Here is an 18,126-nt window from a genome sequence, read left to right on the forward strand (position 1 = left end):
GTGTCTAGACTGGAAGTCATGCTGTGTAGGAAAGACATGGAATTAAGTCAAGAGAAGGAAGAACTCGGAAAAGCAAAATCTACATTGGCCAAGTTTAATTCAAGCACTACCAAGCTTGATTCTCTACTTATGATAGGAAGAGATGGTACGGTTGGTCTAAGTTTTGAAAACAGCAAATTTGAGGTTGGTGAAAGTTCAAAAGGTCCTGTGTTTGTCAAGGAAATTAGCTGCACTGAAAGCTAAACCAAAAAGGCCACACCAACTGGTCCTCCAAAATCAAAACGACAGCCTACTGCTCCTTCTGTGTATAGAAGGAAACGTAAGTACATCTGTCACTACTGTCATAGACCTGGTCATATCAAACCATACTGTTTTAAGTTGCAGGATGACTACAGAAACAGATCTGCACCAAAGGTATTGTCGAAGGTGTTGCCAACACCCTCCCACTACATCTACAGGAACAGATCTACTGTAAGAAAAGTTTGGGTACCAAAAGCTGATATTCATTTTTATATGATTTATACTGCTTTAAGAACTAATGTTTCAGGTGCGTTGTACTTTGATAGCGGTAGCTCACGTCATATGACAGGTTCCAAGAAGTTTCTGACTGATTATATTGAACAAAATAGTGGAAAAGTAACCAATGGAGGAGGTTCAAAGGGAAACATTGTTGGAAAGGGAACTCTGAATGTTTCTGGTTTGCCTAAGCTTCGCAATGTGCTTCATGTTGAAGGACTGACCGCAAATCTAATAAGCATAAGCCAAATTTGTGATGATAATTGCATGTGCAATTTGATAAGAAATTGTGCAAAGTTTTTTATGTTTCAAATTTGTGTGTCATGACAGGTTCGAGGTCATCTGATAACTGCTATCAAATTGGAGAAGAGATGGCTTGTAGATACACTAAAGTGACAGAATTTGACCTATGGCATCAAAAATTGGTTCATGCAAATTTCAAGACGCTGAAGAAATTAAGTAAGTTGGATTATGTCAAAGGTATGCCTAACTTAAAATCTGGTATTCCATTTGTTTGTGAAGCATGTCAGAAAAGGAAGCAGACTAGGGTGTCACACGAGGTGTTGCCAACATCTATGACAACACGATGTCTTCAAATTTTACATATGGACTTGATGGGTCCAATAGATGTTGAAAGCTTTGGTGGTAAGAAATATTCTTTTGTTTGTGTGGATGATTTCTCACGATACACTTGGCTAAATTTTCTGAGAGAAAAATCAGACACATTTGATGCCTTCAAGAAACTGCTCACTAAGATTTCAAATCTACATAATTTGAAGGTAATCAGAATTCGCACTGATCATGGTAAGGAGTTCGAAAACTCTTCTTTTGTTAGTTTGTGTGATAAGAAAGGTATTTCTCATGAATTTTCTGCTCCTAAAACTTCACAATAAAATGGAATTGCTGAAAGAAAGAATAGAACTTTGCAAGAAATGGCACGGGTGATGTTAAGTTCGAAAAATATTTCAAAACTCTTTTGGGATAAATCCTTGAATACTGCATGTCATATTTCAAATAGAGTTTATTTGAGGAATGGTACCACTATGGCATCCTATGAAATTCTCATGGGAAAGAGGTCAAACCTTAAATATTTTCACGTTTTTGTATGTGTATGTCACGTTTTGAATGATAGGGATCATCATGCTAAGTTTGATGCTAAAAGTGATAAGTGTATGTTCTTGGGATATTTATCAAATAGTCGAGCCTATAGGATGTATAACTTGAGAACAAGGACTATTTTTGAATCTATTAATGTTGTTTTTGATGATTTTGCAGATCTAAAGAAGAAAACAGCTGAGGATGATGTTGATGAGCTGTTAGATATTTCTGGAAATTCAAATGTTGTCCAAGGAGTGTTGCCAACACATCAGACAACACCTCCAGCAGAAATTCCAAAAACAGAAGTTGAGAAACTTACTGATGAGAATACTGATGTGGACAGTGAGGTGAATGAAATTGGTAAGAATATTCCAAGCAGAATTCAGAAGAATCACCCAACCTCACAGGTTATTGGAGAAGTGCATGGAGACTTGCAAACTCGAAGGAAAGAGAGAGTGGATTATCTAAAGATGGCATGTCTAATATGCGTGAGTTCTACATACTCTCAGGTAATATTTTTTTGTTTCGTGTCAAACATTGAACCCAAAAAGGTTGAAGAAGCTTTAAAATATGAATTTTGGGTCAATGCGATGCATGAAGAGTTAGAACAATTTGTTAAGAATGATGTTTGGTACTTGGTACCGTGTCCTGCTTATGGTAATGTCATAGGAACTAAATGGATTTTCATAAATAAAACTGACGAGTCGGGAAACATCATTAGAAATAAAGCTAGGTTGGAAACTCAAGGGTATACACAGGTTGAGGGGGTGGATTTTGATGAAACCTTTGCTCCTGTAGCCCGCATTGAGTCAGTCCGACTTTTGCTTGCTATTTCATGTTATATGGGAATGAAGCTTTTTCAAATGGATGCAAAAAGTGCCTTTTTAAATGGGATCCTAAATGAAGAAGTTTATGTGAAACAATCTAAAGGTTTTGAGGATCCAATAATCTTGATTATGTGTATAAGTTGAAAAAGGCATTGTATGGATTGAAGCAAGCACCACGTGCATGGTATGGGAGACTAACCGAGTACTTGCTCAATATTGGCTTCAAAAGAGGTTAAGTTGATAAGACTTTGTTTGTGCAAAAGTCTCAAGGTAATATCTTAATTTGCCAAGTTTATGTGGATGATATAATCTTTTGTGCTTCAAATGATAAACTTGTTAATGACTTTGTGAAGTGTATGTCTTCTACATTCGAGATGAGCATGGTTGGTGAGTTAACCTTTTTCTTGGGATTGCAAGTGAAACAAATGCATGATGGTATATTTTTGTGTCAAAGCAAGTATGCAAAAAATCTTGTGAAAAAGTTTCTAAATGACAACACTAAACACATGTGCACACCTATGGGGTCTAATGAAAAGCTGTCTATGGAGGATGTTGCCGAAGGTGTTGACAACACCCTCTATAGAAGCATGATTAGTAGTCTTTTGTATTTGAGTGCTACTAGACCTGATATCATGTATAGTGTTTGTTTGTGTGCTAGATACCAGTCTAACAAAAAAGTTACTCACTTAAAGGCCGTGAAACGTATACTGAAATATGTGGCAGGAACTTTGAACTTGGGTTTGTGGTACACTAAAGAAACCAATTCGAATTTGGTAGGTTTTAGTGATGCTGATTGGGCTGGGGATTTAAATGAGAGAAAGAGCACTTTGGGAGGATGTTTCTACTTGGAGAATAACCTAGTTTCATGGTATAGTAAGAAACAAAATTGTGTCTCTTTGTCTACTGCTGAGTCTGAATATGTTGTTGTAGGAAGTTATTGCTCTCAACTCCTATGGATGAATCAAATGTTGAATGATTATGAAATTAAGAGTGAAACTCCTATTGTGTACTGTGATAATTCTAGTGCCATTGATATATCCAAAAATCCAGTACAACACTCTCGAACCAAACACATTGACATTAGACATCACTTCATTCGAGATTTGGTCGAGAAAAGCATGATATTAATCGAGTTTGTTGGAACAAATAACCAATTAGCTGATATATTCACAAAAGCTTTGGATTTTGAGAGATTCTCCAGTCTAAGAAAGTCTCTCAGTACGTGTGCATTATAGACAAGAACTGAGATGTTGTCAGGAGTGTTGCCAACACCCTGTGACAACACCTTTTCATGCCTGTGCATTTTCTTTAGGATTTTAGGCATACATTCATTCTGTTTAGTGATGTGTTGGATACTGTGTAACCATCTACTATTTTTCACTCACGAATCTTTGCAAAGTTTTTCAGTTTAATATGGATTAATTGAAGAAGAGCTCTGACTAAGTCACGTAGCAGTTGAGGGATGTTCGTGTATTCCATGATTGTGTCCCAAATGAAAAGTGACTTTACAATTTCAGAATATCAATCGAGCAAAAAGATTAAGCTTAAATTGAGTCAATCATCAAATTTGATTGATAATCAGAAGAAAATGGAAAAAGCTACCTAAAGGGGTCCATTTGAAGATCGTTCCTTTAGTGTGCAGGCTACCACTTCTGTAATAATAAATTGGATAACCAAATTTTTCTGAATCCTGAAGTGTTGCTGGAGATGTTGCCAACACCGTTGAAAACACCTCATTTGTCAACATTTATTTTTGCATGTGATCGCATTTTATTTTTTTGTCACACTCTGTTTTAGACATAATTAGGACATGCATATTTTATTTTGTGAATATCTTAGGCCAAAAGGTTATAAATTCTGATTGAACAAAAATTTTGATTTTTGCCCTATCAACTGAATTTTTGAATTTGAAAGGGATTGGACTTTGTTTCAGTGGCGTTTTATTTTGATGAGGAGTTAAAATTGGAAATATTTGGTGAAATATTTTGGTCAAGATTTTCGGTGATAATCAAAGAGATTTATTTCCTAATTTAAATCGGATTTGTTACTGTTTTAAGTTTGTTACCGTTAGGGGATTTTGTTACCATTGGGGCCTACTGAAGTTTCGAGTGAAGTTAGGAAAGGCTGAGTGTTTTATATATGTGGTACTTATAGTTTTTTGGAAATAAATTATTTCCTTGTGCTAATCCTCGCTTCTTCTTATCTTCATAGCTTTTGCTCATATTGCCCAAATTTCTTCTCTGTTTTTCACTCTCGTAAATTTCAAATGGCAGGAAAAGTTTTTGATCCTCAAGACATCCGCTCTGAGATGGGATTTTCAGGAGGTGTTGCTGAAGGTGTCTCGACACCTACCTCACCACACCCCACAAATGAGCAGGCTATTGTTCCAGTTGCTGAGGAACCTGTTCCTCTGGATGAAATTGCACCAGGAGAGCCTGATAATGCTATTGATGTGGAGAACATGTCTGACATGTCCGTCTTGAACAAGTTGTTTCCTTCGAAACCCTTGACTCGCCGATCCAAGAGACAAGCCGGATACAATCCTAACTACACTGCCTCCAAAAGATTTCGAGGGAAGGGTCAACCATCGATGCCTTCTCTTGTGGACACTGAATTCTCCTCTGGAGATGATAGCAATGATGAAGATTACAAGCTTCTCCATCGAAAAATGGGAAAAGCTAGTGCTTTGGAACCCACTGTTCCAACCATCCCAGTTCCATTTGAAACTGCCAAAGCATCTGAATCCGATTCAAGATCTGATGATGAGTCTTCTGCCTCAGAGACTCAAGCTTCTGTTGATGCTGTCAAGGAAGATGCATCTGCATCTGTCACTATGGAGGAAACATCATATGCTGCTCCTCCTGGTCTGTCTGATGAAGAGGAGATGTCAATAGCCCAATTCATGGCTAAGATGAAGAAGTCTAAAATCAATAAGCCTACTGATGCAGCTCCTGTTCAAGAATCCGATGATGAACCTGATTAAGAAATGCTTCAAGAGTATGCTGATAACCGCCCACAACCCTCTGAGAGTTCCAGCTCTGAATCAAGTGAAGATTCAGATGCCGAGAAAGAATTGTAAGAAGAGTCAGGCTCTGATGACTCTGAAAAAGAAGAAAAAGAGGAAGATGTTGAGGAAGGTGTTGCCGACATCTTGGCCAACACCTTGGGAGAAGACTATCAGGTAAGTGAAGCTTATTCCTCAACCTTCTATTTCAAGGAGATTGCTGACTACTGAGTTGATTATTCTGATCGTGAGTTCCTTGAGGAACGAAATATCGATATGGAGAGCTATGGAGCTCAAAATCTGGTCAGATTCTTTGAGGTAAGAAATCTGCTGGCCACTGTTACCACTGCTGGTTCGTACTGCAGAGAAATCATTCGAGAATTCTACTGCAATTTAATTGAAGGAGTGAAGGACCCAAGGTATGTTAAATATGGTAAGGTGTATGTGCGAGGACAGGTGTTTCAATTAAGTCCTGCAGTCATCAATGCTTTTCTCCATACCCCGTCTGTTGATGATGCCCCTCTGCCTACCTTGAATGAAATGACTACTGTCATTACTGGAGGTCAAGTTACAGAGTTTTCAGCTCATCCCAAGAAGCTGCAGTCTGGCAAACTTACTGCCCTATACTCTGTTCTTCACAAGACTTCTGTCAAAACCTGGACTCCTTCCGGGAATTCTTCTGCGGTCACCAAACATCAAGCTCCGGTCTTGTATGTTATTGGAACGGGCATAGCTTTCAACTACGGCCGACTAGTGTTTGACACAGTCTTAGCCTTTTCAGATTGTGCTCAACCAACATTGAAGCTGCCTTATCCATCTCTAATCTATTCTATGCTGCTGTCTCAAGAGATTGAGAAGAATGATGATGAGGTGCTTATTGAACAAGGAGAGAGCTGAAGATAGCACCTGCATTGCTACGAGGCAACATAAAGATAGACCTACCTTGGTCTGAATCAGGTGTTTCTGTACGTGTTGTTGATGAAACTTAAAATTTGTAATTATTTATATGTTAAAAAGTGTGTTTTAAAATTTAAGTTTAATTAAAATTATGAAGTTATATTATTTTAGTGTTATGTGTTTATATTTAAATGTTTTACTAAAATGTTGTATTTTACGGTTTGCGCAGGTTTGGTAAAAATAAAATTACTCAAGCTACAGAGGTCATAATGGAGTAACCTCAAAACCTGTAAAATCACAAAAGAGGCATCTTCAACTTTGTAGAAGACAAGAAATTCCAAAAACTTCATTAAGATGATCAAAATAATCAAACATCAAAATGGAGATAGATTTACTTTTACTATGACCAGCTTGGAGTAAAAATATCATAAGTATTTCATATTTTATCCAAAAGGGGTGAATGAGTTGTCCAAACACATCTACACAAAATATCCTACGTGTTCTATGTTGAAAAGAAAGGCTGAATCGGTGGTCTAAGGCATCAAACATACCAATTAAAGTTGGGTCATGGTATTGACATTCAAGGAGACAAGCACCCACCAACTTTACTATTTCATATTTAATGAGCCTTGGACTCTTGCTCTCATTTGGCCTATAAATAGATGTGTTGTATAAGCTTTGTAGTGTGCAAGAGTGTAGAGAATTCTTCATTTGTAAAATAAATATTGTGTGTGTGAGAATAAAAGTTTGAGTGTGCAAGTTTCTCAAGTTCAAGTATGAAATTTCTTTTATCTTTATTCTTGAGTTTCATGTTCATGGAAAGCTAAATCTTTTTATGTCAAGGTGAAAAGGTTTCATTGTTGGTCAAGTATAATTTTGGATGATTTGTTGTTATCTATTTACATCAAATGCTTGGTACCTTGAATGTGGTTACCTTGATTTGTTGTCAAATATGATACAATAATTACTACAATAATTTATATACTATAAATATATGTATCTATTTATAATAAAGTCATATATATTATTTAGACGATAGCGTGACACTGTCGGTTGTTCTAAATAATATATTGTGATTTGAACTAACATTTACTTTATCGCATCTAACTTTTACTTTATCGCAACTAACATTTATTTTTCCGCAACTAACATTTACTTTCTCGCATCTAACTTTTACTTTTCCGCAACTAACATTTACTTTATCGCATCTAACATAAAGTCATATATTTTATTTAGACGATCGCGTGGATCTGCGGTTTGTTCTAAATAAATATTGTGATTTGATCTAACATTTACTTTTATGTCAATTTATATTTATGCATTTATATATATATTATGGGTACCATGTATTAAATATCGGTGGATATTAATATAGTGGGAACTATTTATATGATATACTTGTTTAAATATTTAATTGTTCTTTTTATGTTTATATTTATTCATCTATATATATATTATGGGTACATGTATTAAATATCGGTTAATCTGATATTAATATAGTGGGAACTATATTATATGATATACTTGTTTAAATATTTCATTGTTCTTTTATGTTTATTTTTATTTTAGTTTCTTTTATTTATTTTTATTAAGCAATCTTAAATAAACCAACAATGAACCTTTGAAACCTTGACAATTTTATAATTTGTGTATTTGAAGTTTTATAATAATATTTTCATCTATAATATATTATTGCTAAAATTAAACTTACAACATCCTCTCCGTGGATCGATCTCGTACTCACGAGTATATTACTTGCAGACAACCTACACTTGGGTGAATTACAATTTAAGTTGTAGCAAGTTTTTGGCGCCGTTGCCGGGGAGGTATAAATTAAGTTTAATTTTGTTATTATGTAAATAGTATGTTGTTTTTTATTGTATGATTGTTTGGAGTCGTAAACAAAGTGGTAGACTTGTTCGAGTAACTGAAAATATTTTAAACATGGACGATAATTCTAATAATCAAGATGATAATAATAATAATAATCATCATCAAGAACATGAACAACCAAGAACACTTAGGCACCATATGAATCCAATAAGAACTAGTACACCATCTTGTTTAGTTTTCCTCCTGATGCATCTAATTTCAATTTTAAGCCACAAGTCATTCAACTTTTACAAAATTTTCATGGCTTAGATTCTGAAAATCCATATTTGCATTTAGAGAATTTGAGGAGGTTTGCAACACTTATAATGATCAAAATTGTAGCATGGATACTGTTCGATTAAAGCTTTTCCTTTTTCCTTAAAAGATAAAGCTAAAACATGGTTGCAAAATTGAGATCAAGTTCAATAAGATCATGGGAAGAAATGCAACAACAATTTCTAAAAAAGTTTTTTCCTTCCCATAGAACAAACTCTTTTAAAAGACAAATTACAACTTTTTCTCAAAAACAAGGGGAAACATTTTATCAATGTTGGGATAGATATAAAGAGTTACTCAATACATGCCCACATCATGGTTTTGAAATATGGAGAATAATTTCTCACTTTTATGAAGGTTTAATACCTAAAGATAGGCAAATGATAGAATTCATGTGTAATGGAACTTTTGAAGATAAAAACCCAAATGAAGCTATGGAATATTTGGAGTCATTAGCAGAAAATGCTCAAAATTGGGATAATATAGGCTCAATTGAACCACCAAGTAAAACCAATAATTCAACAAATGGGGTGGTATTTATCATCTTAAAGATGATGTAGATGTTCAAGCTAAACTTGCATCTTTAGCAAGAAAAATCGAGTCATTAGAAATGAAAAAGAGTGATCAATTAAAAGTGTTCAAGAAATTGTTTGTCATATATGTGACACACATGATCATCTTACAAAAAATTGTCCTACTTTGCCTTCATTTAAAGAATGTCTCCATGAACAAGCCAATTATGTTAACAATTTTAAAAAACCAACATTAGATCCTTTTTCACAAACATACAATCCTGGTTGGAGAAATCATCCCAATTTTAGTTGGAGGAACGATAATAATGCACAACCTTCACAACAACCTCTTCAAAATAACCAAAATCATCAAGGTTATGCTCCTTATATTCCACCTCCAAGAAAAAATTTTGAAGATGAAATTCATGCATACATTCAAAAGCAAGAGTCTATCAATATTCAAAACATTCAATCTATGAATGATTTGAAAGAAAACTCTTGCAAAATTTGCATCTGCACTTAATATTCATGAAAAAGGAAAATTTCCATCTCAACCACAACCTAATCCTAAAAATCAAAATCAAGAAAATTTGATCAAGTAAAATCTGTTATTACTCTTAGAAGTGGTAAAATAGTTAATGATCCATATAGTGATGAAAACAAAGATCAGTCAAACTCAAAGAGTAAGGATGAAAATCTTGATACTTTCGAGAAAGATGATACTTTGAGTCCTAAGATTAAGAAAATTGATGATAAAATAAATAAACATGTTCCTTTTCCTCATGCATTAGTAAATAATAAAAAACAAAAAAATGATTCTGATATTTATGAAGTTTTTAAACAAGTAAAAATAAATATTCCATTATTAGATGCTATTAAACAAGTTCCTTCTTATGCAAAGTTTTTAAAAGATTTATGTACTGTAAAAAGACAATTGCATGTAAAGAAGAAAGCATTCTTAACGGAGCAAGTAAGTTCTATTATTCAAAATAATTCTACTTTGAAATATAAAGATCCCGGTTGTCCAACAATTTCATGTATTATTGGAAAAAATAAAATTAAAAAAGCTTTGTTAGATTTGGGAGCAAGTGTGAATTTAATTCCTTATTCAGTTTATGAAAAGCTTAAGTTGGGAGATTTAAAACCTACATCTGTTACTCTTTTACTAGCCGATAGGTCAATCAAAATACCTAGAGGTATCGTAGAAGATGTGTTAGTTCAAGTCGATAAATTCATATATCCTGTGGATTTTATTGTCTTGGATACACAACCAATAGAAGTACATAACGAAATTCCAGTAATATTGGGACGTCCATTTCTAGCAACTTCAAATGCTTTAATTAATTGTCGAAATGGAATAATGAAATTGTCTTTTGGAAATATGACTTTAGAACTTAATGTGTTCAATTTATGTAAACAACCAAGTATTAATGAAGATGAAGATGATAATGCAATAGAAACAATTGTGGAAGAAAATATACACCAAGAAAACTTAAATCAACAATCTGAAGTTTGTTTAGTAGAAAGTTTTGATTCAAAAAATGTTTTTAAATCAAAGTTATTTGAAGAAATTAATGAACTTGAAGAAGTAAAAGAAAATGATCATCCAAAACTTGAATTAAAACCCTTGCCAATAGAACTAAAATATGCTTTTCTTGGTGAAAATCAAACATATCCTATTGTAATATCTTCTACCCTCTTACCAAAACAAGAAGAAGAAGATTTAATAACACTACTTAAAAAACACAAAATGCAATTGGATGGACTTTGCAAGATATAAAAGGTATAAATCCTTTAATCTGCACACATAGAATTCATTTGGAAGAAAATGCTAAAACATATCAACAACCACAAAGAAGATTAAATCCACACATGAAAGAAGTTGTTAAAAATGAAGTTTTAAAACTATTAGATGCCGGAATTATTTATCCAATCTCGGATAGTAAATGGGTAAGTCCAACACAAGTAGTACCAAAAAAATCAGGCATCACTGTTATAAAAAATGAAAAGGGAGAATTATTACAAGCTAGGATTCCATCTAGTTGGCGTATGTGCATTGATTATAGAAAATTAAATGATGCAACTAGAAAAGATCACTTTCCGTTACCATTTTTAGATCAAATTTTAGAGAAAGTGGCAGGTAATCCTTATTATTGTTTTCTTGATGGGTATTCGGGGTATTATCAAATACCAATATCATTAGAAGATCAAGAAAAAACTACTTTCACTTGTCCGTTCGGAACTTTTTCTTTTAAAAGAATGCCATTTGGTTTATGTAATGCCCCGGCTACTTTTCAAAGATGCATGCTAAGTATTTTAGTGACATGATTGAAGAATTTGTGGAAGTTTTTATGGATGATATAACTGTTTTTGGAAACTCATTTGAAAACTGTCTTAAAAATTTGGAAGAAGTTTTAAAAAGATGTGAAGAAAAAAATCTTGTTTTAAATTGGGAAAAATGTCACTACATGGTTAAATCCGGAATTGTGTTAGGGCATGTCATATCTGAAAAAGGAATTGAAGTTGATAAAGCTAAGGTTGATGTTATTGCTAATCTACCATCACCAAACACGATCAAAGAAATTCGATCATTTTTGGGTCATGCGGGATTTTATAGAAGATTTATAAAAAATTTTAGCATAATATCGAAACCAATTTCAAATCTTTTAACAAAAGATGCACAATTTGAATGGACTCAAGAATGTGAAACTGCTTTTAAAAAGATAATTAATCTTTTAACTACATCACCTATTTTACAACCTCCTGATTGGTCTTTACCATTTGAATTAATGTGTGATGCAAGTGATTATGCTGTAGGAGCCGTGTTAGGACAAAGAAAAGAAGGTAAACCTTATGTGATCTATTATGCAAGTAGAACCTTAAATAGTGCTCAAATCAATTATTCAACAACTGAAAAAGAATTACTTTCAGTAGTGTTTGCATTAGATAAATTTCGATCCTATTTAATTGGTTCTACTACTATTGTTTACACTGATCATTCTGCCATAAAATATTTATCAAATAAACAAGATGCTAAGCCGAGATTAATAAGATGGATTTTGTTGTTACAAGAATTTGATCTTGTAATAAAAGATAAAAAAGGAAAAGAAAATGTAGTAGCCGATCATTTATCAAGAATAATTTCTGAATCATCTCAAAATGAAATACCAATAAATGAAAATTTTCCGGATGATCAACTATTTTATGCTACTACTATGCCTTGGTTTGCTAATATTGTAAATTTTCTTGTGACAAATAAAATGCCTTCTCATTGGAGTTCACAAGATAAAAATAAATTCTTGAAAGAGGTCAAAAAATTTTATTGGGATGATCCTTATTTGTTTAAGTATTGTCCTGATCAAATTTTTCGACGATGCATACCCGACAATGAGGTAAGTAGTGTCATTAAATTTTGTCATTCTGAGGCATGTGGAGGTCATTTTTCGTCAAAGAAAACAGCTGCAAAAATCTTTCAATGTGGATTTTATTGGCCTTCTTTATTCAAAGATACACATTCATTTTGCAAATCTTGTGAAAATTGTCAGAAAATGGGTTCAATTTCAAAACGAAACATGATGCCTTTAAATCCAATCATGATTATTGAAATATTTGACAGTTGGGGAATAGATTTTATGGGTCCATTTCCATTATCTTTTGGATTCACTTATGTTTTAGTAGCTGTCGATTATGTTTCAAAATGGATTGAAGCAATTGCATGTAGAACTAATGATCATAAAGTTGTGATAAAATTTTTGAAAGAAAATATTTTTAGTCGATTTGGAATACCTAGAGCTATAATAAGTGATGGGGGAAGTCATTTTATAAATAAATCATTTTCTTCGTTGTTAAGAAAATATGGTATTACACATAAAGTCTCTACTCCATATCACCCTCAAACGAATGGTCAGGTTGAACTTGCAAATAAAGAAATAAAACAAATTTTGGAAAAAACAGTCAATCCAAATCGAAAAGATTGGTCTTTAAGATTAAGTGATGCATTATGGGCATATAGAACTGCATTTAAAACATCATTGGGGATGTCACCATATAGATTAGTTTTTGGAAAGCATTGTCATTTACCTGTTGAAATTGAACATAAAGCTTATTGGGCAATTAAAGCGTTTAATACTAATTTAGATGATGCATCTAAATCAAGAAAATTGCAATTAAATGAACTAGAAGAATTAAGAAATGATGCATATGAAAATGCAAAGATTTATAAAGATAAAACAAAAGCATTTCATGATAAAAATATTATGAGAAAATCTTTTGAAATCGGACAAAAAGTTTTACTTTATAATTCTCGCTTGCATTTGTTTCCAGGAAAACTTAGATCGCGATGGTCTGGACCATTTATTGTTAAATTTGTCTATCCTCATGGTGCTGTTGATGTTGAAAATCCTAAAAATAATAAAGTATTTAAAGTTAATGGGCAAAGACTTAAACCGTTTATAGAAAATGAAGTTCTTAATGAAGAGTTTATGCCTTTATATGATCCAACTTAATTGTTACTTATATTTTTATTTTATTTTTGCAGAATTGAGTTCACTTCCCGGTTAAGTGGCGGATAACGGTACTCCGTGACTACTTTCAGTCGGTTTTATTTCAATTTCCCAAAATAATTGAATATATATATATATAAATATATATTATGGATGAAGCTATCAAAAAACTTGGTAAATATTTTCCATCTATTTCTAAAAAAGTTCTGAGAATGATTTATGAAGGCAGATGTGAAAGATTGAGAATGCTTATGCAAAAAGGAATCCGGAGGATATTCGTCTTATAATTGAAGCCAAGGTTCGATTAGGTGGTGAAGTTCCAAAATTCTTACTTGTTCGAAATATGTCTGGACTAGGAAAAAGTACCTATGCGAAGAAAAGAAGGGCTAAAAGGTTAGATGTTTGTCATAATTGTGCCAGATGGACTTGTAATAGACAATGCAGATCTTTGGGATATGTTTCCACAAATAGAGAAGATAAAATTGATTTCATTAAGAATGGGCTGAGTAAAGAGTCATTGGATGATATCTCATTGACTCTTGAGACGCATTCTAGTGGAGATGTACAAGGTCAACTTCTCCATTTATGGAAACTATTCCAAGCGCAGCGTCATGGTGATGGTCTTGGGAATCTGACTAAAAAAGACCCTATTTGCCAATTTATAAGAAAATTGGATGGTAAGCCAACCCTCGACTCATAAATATTGAAGGAACACTGTGAGCCACAATCACATCACTGTTTATACGCATGCATGTTATTATTATATATTATTTTTTTACTATTTTCATCATTTTGTTCACATCTGTATTCCTATTTCTGTCTTATTCCTTGTTTTCCTTATAAAATCACTCAACTCTCTCTATATTTTTTTTTTAAAAAAAAAGAAAAAAACATGACGGGATCTTCTTCACAAAAATTGAAAAATATTTGTGTCTTTTGTGGTTCTAATACTGGAAAGAATGAAATATTTGTTGATGCAGCAATTAATCTTGGAAAAAAGTTAGCAGAGAGAAAAATTCACTTGGTTTACGGAGGAGGCAATATTGGGTTAATGGGATCTATTTCAACAGCAGCTCATCTTGGAGGTAGTCAGGTTTTGGGTATTATTCCTACAGCTTTAGCTGAAGGAAATATTACAGGTGTTACGGTTGGGGAAGAGTTGAAAGTTCCATCAATGTACGAGAGAATAACTAAAATGATAGAAAATTCTGATGCTTTTATTGCCTTACCTGGTGGTTTTGGTACTTTAGAAGAAATTTTTCATGTTGTTTCTTGGGCACAACTTAATATCCATAATAAACCTGTTGGCTTGTTGAATATCAATAACTATTATGATGGTTTGTTGACTTTTCTCGATGTAGCCGTGGAACAAAATTTTATTTCAGAAAATTCACGAAGGATGCTCATCTCTGCTTCGAATGAAGACCAATTAATTGATGATCTCCAAGCTTTTGTTCATCAACCTGATTCAGCTATAACAAAGATCAATTGGTCTCAACCAACTAGTAAGAAAAGAAAACTGGATCATTGATTCAACATGTCATGAAATGGTTTGTGTTTGTTCCTCATCTTCAATAATTTCAGGTGATATCTCTTTCATCATGTACTCTTTATTTTTCTTAAAAAAAAAAATAAAAAATTTAAAATTTAAAAAAAAAAATATTTCTATAATAATATTTATTCAATGGCAGAGTAAGGAGTCAAAAACTCCTGACACGCATTAGTTTTTATTTATCATCTTATCACAATAGATTAGATTTTAATATTCCGTATATATTTAAATTGCAAACTACTAAGAAAATGAAGTCTTTTTGTATAGATGTTTATTTATTATTCTTTTTATCAATTTAATAAAAATATATAATTGATGGGATATAAGTTATAAATAATATATAATTGTGTGTTTTCAAATACATATTTTTTAAAACTTTTATGAGTATATAATTAAAGTGATATTGATTGAATAAATAATAACATGTATAATTGAGGGAATTAATTTGTAAAAGTGCAATAGTTACTCACATAAATTTTGTGAGTGAGGGGTAAGAATTGAGAAAACAACTTATAAGCTTTTATTGATTATTAAGAAATGGTTGATTACTAGATTAAACCCATTTTAAAAAAAAAAAAGAAAAAAAAAATTGAAAATTGGCTGCAAAGTTGTTTGAAGTTTGATTGTAAAGATGTAGAGTATTAATATCTCTACTATAATTATTAATGTAATAGATTTACCTCATAAAAAATAAAAAAATAAATAAACTTTGAAAAAAAATGTTACATTTTCAAAGTTTATTGGAGGTATTTGATTATGTAAAAACAATTTTGCAGCCAAGCAAAAAAAAAAAAAACAAAAAAACAAAAAAACAAAAAAAATGGGTTTATTCTTTGTAAATCATCCTATCTTATTTTCAATATTAGGTTATTTGATTGTCTGCTTTACTAGCCATTTTCAAAGAGTGTATAATTTTCTTCCAACTCCACAAGTGAAAAACAGCTATATATGAAATACTTTAACCCGAGAGAATATGGAGTTGAGACTTTTACATTAATATTCCTGATGATATACATGTTATGAAAATGATTTCTATTATCCTTTTAATTATATTATTCTCAAAGTTTTTAGAAAATATTTATGTAAAAAAAAAAAAAAAAATTATATATATTTACTATTTTGATATTGTGTGAAATATATATGTATAGCCCATCCAATTACATATTAATATATTGGTTGATAATGAGATTTATAAATAAACATATGATCTCCTCACAAGTGTGTTTTTTTAAAATTTTAAAGTTTGCAAATTTGAATATATATATTAAGGAATAAAAATCTAACTTGTGATTTTATGATATTTTATGATATTTTATGATATTTTATTACTAAGGGACTAGTAATTAGCCGGTTTGGGGGTGTGATGAAACTTAAAATTTGTAATTATTTATATGTTAAAAAGTGTGTTTTAAAATTTTAAGTTTAATTAAAATTATGAAGTTATATTATTTTAGTGTTATGTGTTTATATTTAAATGTTTTACTAAAATGTTGTATTTTACGGTTTGCGCAGGTTTGGTAAAAATAAAATTACTCAAGCTACAGAGGTCATAATGGAGTAACCTCAAAACCTGTAAAATCACAAAAGAGGCATCTTCAACTTTGTAGAAGACAAGAAATTCCAAAAACTTCATTAAGATGATCAAAATAATCAAACATCAAAATGGAGATAGATTTACTTTTACTATGACCAGCTTGGAGTAAAAATATCATAAGTATTTCATATTTTATCCAAAAGGGGTGAATGAGTTGTCCAAACACATCTACACAAAATATCCTACGTGTTCTATGTTGAAAAGAAAGGCTGAATCGGTGGTCTAAGGCATCAAACATACCAATTAAAGTTGGGTCATGGTATTGACATTCAAGGAGACAAGCACCCACCAACTTTACTATTTCATATTTAATGAGCCTTGGACTCTTGCTCTCATTTGGCCTATAAATAGATGTGTTGTATAAGCTTTGTAGTGTGCAAGAGTGTAGAGAATTCTTCATTTGTAAAATAAATATTGTGTGTGTGAGAATAAAAGTTTGAGTGTGCAAGTTTCTCAAGTTCAAGTATGAAATTTCTTTTATCTTTATTCTTGAGTTTCATGTTCATGGAAAGCTAAATCTTTTTATGTCAAGGTGAAAAGGTTTCATTGTTGGTCAAGTATAATTTTGGATGATTTGTTGTTATCTATTTACATCAAATGCTTGGTACCTTGAATGTGGTTACCTTGATTTGTTGTCAAATATGATACAATAATTACTACAATAATTATATACTATAAATATATGTATCTATTTATAATAAAGTCATATATATTATTTAGACGATAGCGTGACACTGTCGGTTGTTCTAAATAATATATTGTGATTTGAACTAACATTTACTTTATCGCATCTAACTTTTACTTTATCGCAACTAACATTTATTTTTTCCGCAACTAACATTTACTTTCTCGCATCTAACTTTTACTTTTCCGCAACTAACATTTACTTTATCGCATCTAACATAAAGTCATATATTTTATTTAGACGATAGCGTGGCTCTGCCGGTTGTTCTAAATAAAATATTGTGATTTGATCTAACATTTACTTTTATGTCAATTTATATTTATGCATTAATATATATATTATGGGTACCATGTATTAAATATCGGTGGATATTAATATAGTGGGAACTATATTATATGATATACTTGTTTAAATATTTAATTGTTCTTTTTATGTTTATATTTATTCATCTATATATATATTATGGGTACCATGTATTAAATATCGGTTAATCTGATATTAATATAGTGGGAACTATATTATATGATATACTTGTTTAAATATTTCATTGTTCTTTTATGTTTATTTTTATTTTAGTTTCTTTTATTTATTTTTATTAAGCAATCTTAAATAAACCAACAATGAACCTTTGAAACCTTGACAATTTTATAATTTGTGTATTTGAAGTTTTATAATAATATTTTCATCTATAATATATTATTGCTAAAATTAAACTTACAACATCCTCTCCGTGGATCGATCTCGTACTCACGAGTATATTACTTGCAGACAACCTACACTTGGGTGAATTA

General features: G+C 31.8%; 1 non-coding gene across 1 annotated transcript; it reads right to left on the reverse strand.

The window, feature by feature from the left end:
• Nucleotides 1–8,701: 8,701 nt before the first annotated feature.
• On the reverse strand, nt 8,702–8,812 carry LOC140869982 (small nucleolar RNA R71). The gene has a single exon (XR_012146969.1). It is a non-coding gene; the product is annotated as a small nucleolar RNA R71 (small nucleolar RNA).
• Nucleotides 8,813–18,126: the final 9,314 nt, after the last annotated feature.

This window comes from Henckelia pumila, chromosome 4 (assembly GCF_033568475.1).
Source record: "Henckelia pumila isolate YLH828 chromosome 4, ASM3356847v2, whole genome shotgun sequence".
Lineage (NCBI taxonomy): Eukaryota > Viridiplantae > Streptophyta > Magnoliopsida > Lamiales > Gesneriaceae > Henckelia > Henckelia pumila.